The sequence below is a fragment of the Frieseomelitta varia genome, unplaced genomic scaffold (assembly GCF_011392965.1).
Source record: "Frieseomelitta varia isolate USP_RPSP 00005682 unplaced genomic scaffold, Fvar_1.2 scaffold_482, whole genome shotgun sequence".
Lineage (NCBI taxonomy): Eukaryota > Metazoa > Arthropoda > Insecta > Hymenoptera > Apidae > Frieseomelitta > Frieseomelitta varia.
In genome coordinates this window covers 28137-36560 of record NW_025110237.1, presented here as the reverse complement: position 1 = coordinate 36560, position 8424 = coordinate 28137, and the positions used below count along the sequence as shown (strand labels likewise).

The 8424-nt window shown below is 38.0% G+C and overlaps 1 protein-coding gene across 3 annotated transcripts in view; it reads left to right on the top strand.

Annotated features, from left to right (window-relative positions):
* LOC122532902 overlaps nt 1-8424 on the top strand; it is a 53282-nt gene that overhangs the window by 18188 nt on the left and 26670 nt on the right. Inside the window, exon 1 of one of the 3 annotated variants that reach the window (XM_043662088.1) lies at nt 960-1077. The exons of the other annotated variants lie outside the window; for them this stretch is intronic. The gene's annotated coding sequence lies outside the window, so the exon portion shown is untranslated. Of the gene's footprint in view, nt 1-959; nt 1078-8424 lie in introns of those variants that run through there. 3 annotated transcript variants of the gene reach the window in all.

Below are 8424 nucleotides of genomic sequence, written 5' to 3'. Positions count from 1 at the left end.
CCTGACGTTTTATTAAAAAAAAAAAAAAAAAAAAAATGGGAAGAAACTTTTAGTATACCTTGTATATAAACAAAAGATTGTGCTTCCTACTTTTTTCCCTTTTCATTTTCATCTCTCTGCTATAAATTTTACACTTCCTGTGATCGTTTATCGTAGACGCAGTATTAAAAACGAGGCAAATTAAGTGAAATTAAAAACCGATTAAAATCCAACGAGTCATCCGCGAATCGAAGGAGGAGCTCGCGAGTTCTCCCACGATCCCATAATTCCACGAGTTAGAGAGAGAGAGAGAGAGAGAGAGAGAGAGACTTTAGACAGACGTCAATTATTTCTATCGGCTGGAAGCTGTAAACGATCGATCTTATTGCAATCGCGTTGGCGTCGTCGCGTCAGCGGAATAACACGAGCGTCGCGAGATGCTGCCTGCGGCGGACGTGTACGTCGTGACGTCAGAGCGGAACCGATCGTCCGCGTCGTCTGCTGGCCTTGGGGCGATAACGATAATTGGCAGAGGCCGATTACGCGACGACCAGACTGTATAACGACGACTAGTGTGCTAGTCTAGCCGGCACGTCGCGCTAGATCGCAGACACTTGGCCCAATCGAGATTAATAGACCTATTTGCACCGGTTTCAGCAACGTTCGTGTTCGTGCTCGTGTTCGTGTTCGTGTTCGTCGTCGACTCGTGCGGTCAGGTGTTGAGGATCACGTTGGTTGGTGGTCCTTGCGAGATCGACACCGATCCACATGCATCGGTTTCGTGACGATGCTGGTACGCTCCGAGATTATTGAGGACCGAGGGAATAAGTGGAGGGCGTCGTCGAGGAGGTCGTCGTCTCGATCGAGTCGTTTCTCGGCGGTAGAAGTTGGAACACTTTGTTGGAATTTATCGAGGGACAGTGGCGAAAATGATAGCGTTGCCTGTGTAGGGTGATTATGGGAATTAGGGGGGGTGGGAACGAGGGCTCGCGTGCGTATCAATCTGTTGTCCTGTGATTTATTCAGCTGCTAGGATTCGGATGGCTTCGTGTCAAGATTTATCGCAAATTTCTCGTCTCAGCTACGTTTTTCTTACACGTGAGTTTATCGTGGCTTGAAAATTTCCAATATTCAAAAGGAGAACCGGCGATCACCGATGATTAGAGCGTAAAATTTTCATTAAAATAAAAAATAGTAAAGAATAGAAAATCCAAAGAAAATGAAAGTAAGATAAAATCATCTAAAGTGAAAAAAAAGTTTGAACGAACTTTATAATACAGCGCAATATTTTAGTATTTTAATTAATACAACGTAGCTTTTATCTGTATATTTAAAGGTTTTCGTTTGAATAAGTTAAAGAATATTTTTGTATTGTCAAACAAAATATTCCAAAAAATATTTGGTCTTGTAAAGTAAGAATTCATCACGACTGTGAAATTTTGTGTGTAGCTTATAAGGAAATATGATTTTTGAAGCTTGAAGTGGCTTAGGACAAATTTTCAAAATTAAAATATATTTTAAAGCTGACTTGCAAAATTAAAATATATTTTAAAGCAACAATGAAAGAACGACGAATTTTATTATAAGAAAAAATTTAAATGAAATTCATCAATTCACATTTCGTAATTCCACGTTTCTAAGTAATTAACTTTTATTACTTTTGAATTTTCTTCACGTCCTTCGGAAATGGAATTTTGTGTCTCGATTTAAAATAATTTTTAGTATAAATTGGTGGGATGTAGAGTAATAAATCGAACCACTACTTTCGTAATTAGCGGTATATATATCATGTAGAAATGCCGAACGTGACTCGTCACTTTCATTCAAGAGGTTAATAACACAATGCGCTCCGCGTGCAAACTCGTTGAAAAAAAGAAGATAATTGCTAAAAACGATATCTCTGTATATAGTTTGTTTTTTTTTTTTGCTCGTCGTCCTCGGTTGATCTCGTTATTTTCGGTGTATCGAACGTCGTAGAAAATGAGAGAAATGAGAGTGACGTGGGTAACGATATTCGCGACCGCGAGCACAAGTTGATAACTTGTGCTCGCGGGTATCAACGAAGAAACAGACGGCGGGTTTTAATGGGAATGATGGTGTAAAAGCTTCGAAGTAGGAGCGATATTGGCATTGACCGATTCTAACGCGTATTCATCAGTTTTCTTTGTTTCACGGTGAAAGTAGTGATATCCATCGCGGTTTGTTTCTGATTGATACCGAGCGAGATCGAAATATCGACAGTAATTTCAATTGTTGGTCCTTCCAACGTATTCCTAACGCGAGAAAACGTGCTTTAAGCAGAGCTGAACTGAGAAATGAACGCGATATATATTTGCCCTTCGCGAAACAAATAAGTAGGTCCCTTCGCTGAAATTAACATCAGAACTGTCTGAAAATAGCGAGCACAGCGGTGTCATGTAGATTTCATAATTGTACATTTATGAAATTTTTCTTGCTACCATTTTTTTTGTATTTCGCCCGTGAATAATTCGCGGCAACGTAGCGAAAATTTACCGATGTTCTTTAAATTATAATATCACGTCAATCTTTTCTTCGCCCGGCCGTTTCATTATTCACTATCGCGGGCAAACCGGCGCAGTGGAAATTAACGAAAGAAGAAAGAAACTGCTGCACGCTTTTATCGACCGGAAGTGTCGATTAATTAACCAGTGCTTTCCCGCGAGATCCCAGCTCCAACAGAGTAAACGTTATCCGCGAAATAGATCTTTTTTTCTTTCTTCTTATTTTACCGAATGATTTAATCATTCACTGCTGGCTGCAAAAATGGTCCTTGGTCCTCGATCCACCTGCCAAAAAACGAGTTTCGAGAAACAGCAGTTTCTGAATTTTAATAAAGAATCTTCGTGGATTAATAAAGATTTTAATAAAAATTTCGTGGTTGAAGCATTCCTTGTGTAGGGCAAATAACAAACAAAACACGCATGGTGCTTGACGCGTTGAAAATTCCATTCTCCCTCGGAAAAAAACGTTCGATCTTCCGTAATTTAACCATTTGCGCTAGCAACTGGATTGCGGACCATAACGAGTGACCAAGTCATATACAATAATTCTTTCTCAACTCGTCGGCACGATATCCACTGGATAGAAATTATTGAATTATTTGTTTTGCCTATTTTGTTTTGCTCAAATATATAATTTTACTTATTATAACATGTTATGCTATAATATATAATATGTTATAACAAAACCTACGTTATGTCTAATGTAACCTATATTCTAGTTAAATACATTGACATTTAGAGTGTTTATTGTTAAATTATATTGCAGATTAAAGCTGTATCAAATAAAAATAAAATTTTCTACGGTGTCGGAAAACGACGTTACTTATAGGTATCCTTAACCACTTGCGCTGGCAACTGGATTGCGGACCATAACGAGTGACCGAACCGTACGCAATAATTTGTTGCTTTTCTTTTGAACTCGGTACGATAATAAAGTAATAAATTTATTGTTTGTTTTGCCTACTTTGTTTTACTCAAATATATTATTTTACTTATTATAACATGTTATGCTATAACATATAATATATAATATGTTACAACATAACCTATGTTATGCCTAATATAACCTATATTCTAGTTAAATACATTGACATTTAGCGTGTTTATTGTTAAATTGTATTGCAGATTAGAGCTGTATCAAATAAAAATAAAATTTTCTACGGTGTCGAAAAACGACGTTACTTATAGGTATCCTTAACCACTTGCGCTGGCAACTGGATTGCGGACCATAACGAGTGACCGAACCGTCATGCAATAACTCGTCGCTTTCCTTTTGTACTCGTCGGCACGATATCATCGGATAGAAATTATTGAGGAATTATTAACAAAATTTACTATTTGTTTTGCCTTTTGCTTAAATATACTTAAAACTAAAAAAGATATTACAATTTTCGGACAAAAAATTGTCGACGTGCGTCATTCCAGCGCAAAGAGTTTAAATACGATCGGAGAGAGCAAAAACTTGGAGAACGTGTCAAACGCGACGATCGACGATTGAGGAAGTCGTGGAAGATCCTCTCCGCTCTTCGGTAATGGGAAAAAGAAAAAAAAATCGCGGATAACAATTTTATACCGTACGACGCGGGTTATTTATAACTGTGCGCGAGGCTGATTATAACCGCGCAGCGGCGCGTAATGATTTCATTTTACACGGGACGAGCTTCCGCTCGAACGAGATCAAGGATTCGGGATTCAGCGTGTGTCGACGTGTGCCTGAACGTATGTATGTACGTGGCAGCCGACTAACGGTCGTAAAACGGGCCCGCGAACACAAGCAAGGATTCACTTTCGTTTTCTCGCCGAGTCAGTCCGCGGCCGCGCACACACACACACATACACACACACGGACCAGTTCCGCTCGTCTAACGGAGATTTCTTTTTTAATCGGAGGCCTTGCAACAGCCTAGGACAAGAGTTAGGTTCGTTCGACATTTCGGGTTGCGCAACGAAACCTCCGGTTTCCTCTCGCGCGGTGCAATTTGACGTCTCGACAATTTTGTCAGCCTCGAATATCTCTGTTTGCTGCTGTAAAATTTCATTAATGGAAGGTTGTTCGGTACAGTGAGACTGTAGTGAGACGAAGACAGATAGGACATATGTTTATATGACCTTTTTTTCATTATTTTTTGGCGTACAATCAGCTCCCGAAGTGGGTCCCACAAGTTACGAAACACCCTGTATATAGTAGGGGTTAGGTTTGGGTTAGGTTTGGGTTAGGTTGCTACGTGCACACGTGTATTTCAATGGACGTTGAAAACCGCGATTTCCAGCAGAGAAAGATCGTCGACCCTAGGAGTTGGTCGGTTCTCTCGTGACTGCTTATTCATATGACCGGTGTCATAAACCGTGCTTGATGCCTGTCGATCTTAATTTCCCGCGGTTGACAAAAAGAGAGAGAGAGAGAGAGAGAGAGAGAGAGAGAGAGAGAGAGAGAGAGAGAGAGCGTAATTCTCGCGATTTCGTCGAGATCTCGCGAGTTTCTTCATTCTGAATACGTGGTCGCTTCAGTATATCTTATACTTTAAGACAATCGTGTCGTACTATCTTTTTCAATTACTGTATTCTCGGTACTTCAAGGCGACGTTCTTGCTTTATTTCTTGATCTTTTACTTCTCGACACACTCTCTCCCTCTCTCTTTCTCTCTCGAGGAAATTTAAGGGGATATTCTGGTAATCCGGCTTGTAAAAATCGACTTTTGGGATTTTTTTCTAAGGAGACCATGATACATTTTGGTACGCAGTTTTCGCAAACAGATTTTGTTCATACTTGAAGAGTATTTACAATTTTCTTTTTTTTAACAAAATTAATGAAAGTTGTGGACAATTATATAGCCTTAAGTGAAGCATGTTTTTAAAAAACGAGTTCGAAAGGCTGATGTGATTCCGGTCGATACCTGGTTATTTGAAACTAATAAACCAAAATGCATCTTAATTAGTATAAATATGGCTATCGCATGAACCACGGAAACAGCGAAAATGAAAAAAATGGCAGCATTTTGAAGTTGAAGTATCGATTTTCCTTGTGCTTTTCGTCCTTTGGGTGGTAAAAAAAGAATAGAAAAAAAACCATCAGATTTTGAAATCCGTGGTTCACGCGACAAAGATACATTCGGCGAAGATCTCCTCCAAATTTCAAGTCAATCGGTGAGCTAAAATCTCTGAGATATCCCGTCAGCCAGTTTAAAAAATATAAATTTGAGAAAAACACATTTGAAGTTTCTGTTACCAGTTGTAGAAAAATATTCGTACTTACAATCAGTCGAGCAGTACAAAAACTAGAATATTACAATAAATAATAATATTATAAAATAAAATGTTTTTTGAGAAAAACACATTTGACTGTTACTAGTTGTACAAAAATATTCGTACTTACAATCAGTCGAGTAGTACAAAAACTAGAATATTACAAAATAACAATATAAATAATAATATAAATAATAATATTATAAAATAAAATGTTTTTTGAGAAGAAACACGTTCAAAGTTTTTGTTACCCGTGGTTCACAAAAAATATTCATACTCACGTTGCGAGCAGTACACCGTTTCCTTTAAACATTCTGTAACATTCCTAACTTCACGAATTCAAACAAATCCTTTTACACAGACATTTTCAAAAGCATATACTTTGAGAAAATGTAAAAGAAAGAAGAATTGATTTTTTTTTTAAGCCGGATCACCAGAATGGTCCCCTTAATTACACGCCAGGGAGAAGGTAGCTTCTCGTAACTGCAGATGTCCGAACGAACACTTTCTACGATAATTCGGAATGAAATTACGTGTCTCACGTTTCGAACGAATTCGAGTTTCACGGCGAGATTTTTCCGCGTATGCCATTCATGCGGCATCTAGGCATATCCTAGTTACCCGAGGCCGAGTGCAACTGGTGCATCGTATCGCCGGTGCATTGCCCTCGTGACGCGAATATGCTCCTCGATCGATTTGCCTCGGCCACAGCTCGAATCGTTTCCTCGGTAGCTTGGAAATTCTCTCCGACTGTTGTGCACGGTCGGCCTTCTATAAAATCGACGTCTTGGAACGTCTTAAGAACGGTGACGTTATTTTTCACCGTGTGCGAAGTCCTCTTCTCCACTTCTGAGGATTCAAACGCGGTGTTTCCTTGTTCCCTTTGAATTTTCTGAACTTTCAATCCATTCGAGAGCATTTCGATCCGGCGAGAAACATTTTATGTATACAGGGTGGCCACTGAGAAACTGAAGGGTTTCGAAAAAGACATAACTTGCTCATTTTCAATCTTTTTTATCTTCTTTTTTTTCTGTAGGTTATCGAGCTATCGGGCTACGTACGATTTCCAGCAGCGAATGAAACTCATTCCAGTGAAAGATGTTCGATTGTTCAAATATAATAATTTTAATCCCCGAGAGATGCTCTATAACCTGCAAGAAAGGAAAATAAAAGAGATTGAAAATGAACGAGTTATGATTTTTTTTCAAATCCTTCGGTCTTTCAGTGACCACCCTATATTTTTCACACGAAAATCGGCGTGGAGAATAGGGACACAGTTTTCAGGCAATTTTGTTTCGAGGAATGTCGAGTTAATCGACATGCCTCGTAAGGAGGAGCGAGGGGAGGATATTCTTGCCATACTTGAACTTTCAAAGTATTCGATTACCAAGGACATTAACCCTTTCACCGTTGCAAGGCATGCGCCGTGTGCGCCGAAGACTTTTCACGCTCCGAAAGAGTACCTACGTCAGTTGAAGAAAAAACATTTGATTCTTGACATCTTTGAAAGTCTGTCTATTCGAAAATTTGTCGGTAATATATTTCCGAGGGGACGGTGCGACAGTTTGGAGGCCTGTGCTCTGCGCAGCAAGATTCTCTAAGATTTAAAAAACTCGAGATTATCACACAGTGATGGCTCTGGCAATGAATTTGAATGCACGGAGAAAAATAGACTTTTAATAACAAAGAAAATAAATACAATTATTTATTATTATTAGATATTATTAGATACTATTATTATTATTAGATACTATTATTTATTATTATTAGATAGACAAAGAAAGATGAAATTATTATTATAAATAAAGATAGATAGATAAAATTATTATTATTAGATAAAGATAGATAAAATTATTATTATTATTAGATAGACAAAGAAAATAAGTACAATTANTTATTATTAGATAGATAAAGAAAGATAAAATTATTATTATAGGTAAAGATAGATAAAATTATTATTATTATTAGATAGACAAAGAAAATAAGTACAATTATTATTATTATTAGATAGGTATTAAATTATTTGAACTTATCCGAAAGAACGTTTCTTTCCTTTTATATAACTGAGATAAGAGTTAATATATTCCCACTGAGATTCGTGCTCCAAACGAACAATGAAAATCCAGAATTATAACATATAAATAAAAGGAATCGTTCCACGTCCACGCGCTTATCGTTCGTTGAATTAAGCGATATTTCGTCGGAACAGTCAGCACTGTTTTCGTTCGATCTATCAAAATGTTTAACATTTACGAGAATTGGATGATTAAAGCATCTCGCGGCGCATCATTTATAAAAAGGAAGTGCGAGATACACTCGTCACGTGCACGCTCCTCGGTTTCTTTTTTTTTTTTTCCCCCTTTTAAATGACTGTAATCATCTGTGTTTAATTTCGTGCACGTCAATTCGATAACCGATGAAACACTATCGTCGTCGATTCGCCGATGTAAATTCCTCGAACTCTCTCCCCCTCTGGGTACAGTCGCTTTCCAGTCTTTTTTTGCCGGTTCACTGCTCCCGGTTATCGGTAATTTGTCAATTCGCTCGCAAAAAAAAGAGAAAAACCACGGGCAGGAGTATTAAATATTTTAATCGCGCCAATTGTCGTCCATCAGCTTGGTTTTTTTTTTTGTAGAAAATCAGATTTATTTGTGTCTTGTATGCATGTTCCTTTTTTTTT